Raw genomic sequence first — 5664 nt, forward strand, 5'->3', positions numbered from 1 at the left:
GCAGCTCCTGCAGAGCTGAAGCAAAATCAGCCACAATTACTGGGAGGCGGAAGAGGGCCCGTCATTCATCTCCCTCGCCTGATCCACCCTCGGACTCCCCTGCTGGAAAGAGGAAGAAGGAGGTCTTGACTCCTTCACCAAAGCCCTGCATTCCTATAACAAAGAAACATTAAAAAATGGCAGATGTTGTAACCCCCAACACTGAGGTACTACTGCATCTTAGTGTTGTTGGCTGTCTCTGCACAATTAATTGTTGTAACTTGTTTCCAAGGTCCATGTAAGCTCTCTTAAGCTTGCTTTGAAGCAAACCTAAGTTAGAGGCTAGATGTTTGTAGATGCATTCAAGCTCCATAAGCTAATGTGCATGCATTCAAGCTTGCATTGAAAACCCGTGTAGAGGCATGCATGCATGCATTCAAGCTCGCATTGAAAACCCGTGTAGAGGCATGCATGCATGCATTCAAGCTCGCATTGAAAACCCGTGTAGAGGCATGCATGCATGCATTCAAGTGAGCATTGAAAACCTGTGTAGAGGCATGGATGCATGCATGCATGCATTCAAGCAGATATATTTGTGCACATTGCATTTTTTACTGACCTTCAATTGGTTGGTTGCACATGCATTCATGTCTTGTGCATAGTTGGGACCGTACTCGTATGGATTGCAAATTCATCAACATTGTAGCATTTTGCAAAAAACATAACAAGTTGGTAGCATTATGTTAGCCAGCTACCAATCAAAAAGTTCATTTAGCAAAGAAATACCAAGGTGGTAGTTACATGGTAGCTATCTGTCTGGGACACAGGTAGTTGTACCACCTATTCATGCACATGCCCAGCCTGCTTCTGCTCCTGCTCAATGCAACAATTGACGTTTAATGTGAAAACTTCTGTAAAATTGTGATATTATAAATGCTCACCGTGCATAGGTTATCTAAGTTTTCAGTAGATTTATGGCCGTGTATGTTTCAAGCTTAAGTGTTGAACCATACTCCAATCATACTTCCATACCCGTATGCGTTTGCCGTATGGAAACAACTATGGTCTTATGTTTTTCCCTGTATTTTACAGGGCAAAGGCCGTTGGTGCACTCCATATGTGCCATTTGAAATGAAGACATTTTTTTGCATGACAAAGCATCAAGCACATGAAGTATACAACCTCCCCAACTCTGGAGAGGATGCTCAACTGCTGACTGAGGTAGATTTCACCAACAAAGATTGGTTGAAATGCTTTAAGGAGGTGCCGAAGAGGGGCAGCAAAGTAAGATGTAGAATGTGAAGCCAGAGCTCTGGAACAGGTTTTATGTATTGTTCACATTCGTGTATCAAGAAACTCATGGCAATTATGGTATGGAGGTGACTAAAGGATTTGCTAGAGGCTTTCTATATGACCAGTTGAAGGGACAGGTTGATTGGGCCTTGTTTTCAGAAAGTATTGTCACAAATATGGATCCAGGAAAATTACATGCAAAGAAGCAGCAATGGGCAGCTTTCCATTCCTCCCCTGCCCCTAACAGTTCGTGGCGAATGACGAGGACTCCAAATCATTTGGAGGCACCCCAGGAAACTCCGATCGATACAGTGGATGATGTGCAGAAAAAGAATTTATTTGGTCCACCGTCTCTTACAGAGTTAGATATTGTTTACAACATGGTTGTAAGCAAGCATTCTGTTGCATTGTCAGAGTATAATGAAGCTTTTAAGAAGCTGGAATTTATTCAGGCTGATGTGCACCGAAATGAAGGTGCCAACCTCCTAGTGGAAAAGATCAGAAGCCAATTGCTGCATTACTAAAGTCAAAAGGTAGCGTCGATGTTGTGGATGCAATGAAGGTGGAGCAGCTTAAAAATAATGTTGGCAGGTTGTCGCTAACACTCCAAACATTGCAAGTGGTAGTTGAGGAGAAGGAACCACTTGATGCTATGGATAGTGCTCTAAAGGACTGGTAGCTATCAGTGCTTGCTTGGTATCTTCCACTATCATGCCTGGTAGCTTCCTATGTCATGTTGTAGCTACATGTAACTTGAAACAACAAGTTCTTAATTCCTTAATACTTTTCATGACTGCAGAGGCTGAGCCAGAGACTACAGTTGAGAAGGACGGTGTGTTAGAGAAGTATAGTCATGAGAATGGAGACAAGCAGAAAATGATCCTTCATCAATGAAGGACAATGAAGTGTCAGACAGAGACACCAGTCCCTCCATCCTGCAGACCATACAAATGATGCAAAGGGAAAGAAAGAGAAAGATGACAGATGTTATTTCTGGTTTTGTTTTTTCCTAAAGGTAGATAATATTGTTTAAGGTTCATTCTTGTTGATTGTTTCTTCTCTCTTGCAGATGGAGCTACCAAAAAGCCTACAAAGGATGCAGAAGGGCAAACAAAGACATCAAAGGACCAATTATCCATAGAGACTGGAGAAAATAGTAACATGGAATCTGGAAGAAAAGGTGCTACAACGACCAGAGTCAGAAAAAGACTCCAAACATAGTCTCGATATTTTTTCTTTGTAGCCTATCCCCATTTTTGGCTCTTTTCCTAAATCCTGTCACCGTTTTTGGCTTTGTAACAATTCTCCATTTCCTATGAATTAAGAAAGCCAAAATCAATTTTTTTTTGTCTTGTCCATCATTGTTGTTTATCCCATTATTGTTTTTATGTTCAGATGCTGCCACTAACAACATTGACAATCTTGATCACATAATAAGTATGATAGCACAGTCTACTATGAAAGACCCTCCTGATGTAGATGGTTCATTTAGAGTTGAGGGCCAAGTCCCATCTGCTAGCAGCATTGATGGCCAAGAGGATAAAAACACGGAGTTTTTTGTCCTCATAACAGGTGAGGACACGGAGATTATCATGAAAAAGTCTGAACCAAGAGGAGAAAATGGTGATGCATCTGTGGATGCAAGTGGTGATGCAAGTTGTGCAGTTGGTGTAGGTGGTGCAGGTGATGACATGGAGATTACAATTGATAAGTTTGAACCACGTCGGGAAGATGGTGACGCATCTGTGGATGCAGGTGGTGCAGTTGGTGCAGGCAATGCAGGTGAAGACACAGACATTATCATTGAAAATTCTGAATCACCTTGGGAATATGGTGATGCATCTGTGGATGCAGGTGGTGAAGCAAGTTTTGCAGGTGGTACAGATGGTGCAAGTGAGGACACGGAGATTACCAATGAAAATTCTGAACCACCTCAGGAAGATGGTGATGCATCTGTGGATGCAGGTGGTGATGCAGGTTGTGCAGCTGGTTCAGTTGGTGCAGGTGGTATAGAATATGTAAGGCACGATGATGGGATGGTGTCTCGACAAAGGGAGGATGGAGGAGGTGCAAGTGGTGTTGCAGATTATGTTAGGAACGATGATGGGATGGTGTCTCGTCCATGGGAGGATCCTGGGAACATATTGTTTGAGAGTAAGCCAACTCTAATCATTGATATTAATGGTGTCCTACTGACTTCAGTAGACAAGAGGTATCGTTCACGGAATCCTGCCTACTGGAATGATCTAGAAATTGTAGACATAGCAGGGGTGTCTGCTGGGTATAAAAGGGATGCACCTGCATTCTTGGACTGGTGCCTTGTGCACTTTGATGTATTTGTGTGGACCTGCTGCATGAAGACTAAAGCAAAAAACCTGTTGAGTGCCTGCTTTCCTGATCAGTTTCCCCAATTCAAGGAAATTCTTGCACATCAGGATTGTGTAAGAGATGCTAGAATCAAGATAACTGGTGGAAAGCCTGTATTTTACAAAAAGCTAAGTGACTTCTGGGAGAAAAGAGGTCAGTACACTGCTACGTCCACAATTTTAGTGGATGACACACAGTACAAGCATCTGTGGAATCCTCCAGGCACTTTCTACATTGTGAAGAATATGGAAAATTAGAATCCCACTGAGATTCAAGGATATCTTACAACAACTGTAAGATCTTGGCTCACGGCTTGGCTTTGTGAGGAAGATCGCCTCAAGTATGCCGAGGATTGTGCACTGTCGAGACCAATCGATAACTTGAGCATTAGGATCTCAAAGCAGTGGCGTCTAGAGTATCATGGCTAGATATATTATCCTGACATGTAACCATGATAAGCGATGTAAACAGTCAACCATTTACTGACTTATGGAGTATTTTGCTTACTTGTAATGATGACACAATGTAGTAAAGTAGCTTCCAATGCTCAATGTAGTAAAGCAGCTTTTGTTAACTTGTACACTTGTTTACATTTTTGCATTGTTCATCACTGCACCTCCACAGTTGCACAATTACAAGTACTTAACACAGCTTCCGATACCAGGAAATGTTAAGGGCAGCTACAAGTCTGCATGGTAGCTACCCTTGCACCTACTTAGCTACACTTGTTTAATTTTTCTATGTCTATTGTGGAGATGATTTATTTCTTATGGCTTAATGTACACGTGGTAGTACTGGTGGACCCTTGGGTTGGTTGTAGTGGTCATGATCATTCATTAATCAGATGTATTCAGCATTTCCCAGAGTCACCTGCCCATTGTCTATTAGGACTCGCACATGCAGCCTTGAACGTTCGAAAAGTGTTGCCATGTTTGCACGCCCCTGCGCTTATTCTGAATGGCTCCTTATCGCCCCCAATGTGATGACCCCCCCTCTCGACGTTCAGCTATAACGGTGCCGATGGCGAAGGTGGGAGAGAAGCAGGAGCCTGCAAAAGACTGCTAACACCTGTTGCTGCGGGCCGGCAAAAGCTGACCTTATCCTCTGCCAACACAACCGTTGAGCAACCGCCTACTGTGCATGTGCGAGATCCGTCATCGGTGCTAACTCTTGAATGGGCAGCTGCATGTGCGAGTCTCATATGGAGATACCCTCATCTCCTTTTTTAGGAAAAGGCTTTCGACAGAGTGTTCATGCTATCTACCTCAGGATATCACATAGGCATTTTAGACACGATTCAAGAAATTGCAAAGCAGGGTGATGCTCAGCACAGAGATTACGGAGATTCCCCCAAAGAAAAAAAAAGAAGAAAAGATGTCGAAGGGCCATCAAAAGCAGCTTAGATTAGAATTAGGAATGCTATACATCAAAAGGAGTGCTATTGTAAATAGCCTCATATGTTTCTGAGGAAAGTAAGAATTTTCTTGTATGTCCCACTTTCTGCATTGGGAACTTAATATCTCGTACAAGGTAGGATTGCAAGGTGGCTTCAGGCTCAAAATTTAATAGCTTGAACTGATAGGGATTTTCTTTTGCTTGTTCGTACCAAACTCCTTTGACAACAAATGAGCCGGCATTGCAAACATTCCCCCATGCATCTCTTAGCAAAGCTTTAGTTTGAGTCTTTTCTGCTGTACATTTCAAGACATAGAAATCCACAAGCTCCATATTGTCATGAGGAGCTATAACAGCAAAATTGTCACCAACATGAAGTGCATTACTCAACGCATCATGGTGTCCTTCATATGCAAACTCCTCAATCTCATCATCATCTTCGACATCATCTGTAGGTTCAAGGGTAACATAATTCCATGCAAAAATGTGTGATTTGTTTGAATACCTCCTCCAGTTGCCTTGCAAACAAGCACTACAAAAGCATGAGAATTGCCGATACCTAAGAAGTTTTCCATTTGTTAAGGAGTAGCCGCTGACACAACGTAACCCACATGCATTAGGCACAGATTT

General features: G+C 42.5%; 1 pseudogene; it reads left to right on the forward strand.

The window, feature by feature from the left end:
* The first annotated feature begins 2729 nt into the window (after window positions 1–2729).
* On the forward strand, window positions 2730–4067 carry LOC147455020 (uncharacterized; annotated as a pseudogene).
* The last annotated feature ends 1597 nt before the right edge of the window (window positions 4068–5664 follow it).

This window comes from Adiantum capillus-veneris, chromosome 7, assembly GCF_014529385.1.
Source record: "Adiantum capillus-veneris isolate H3 chromosome 7, ASM1452938v2, whole genome shotgun sequence".
Lineage (NCBI taxonomy): Eukaryota > Viridiplantae > Streptophyta > Polypodiopsida > Polypodiales > Pteridaceae > Adiantum > Adiantum capillus-veneris.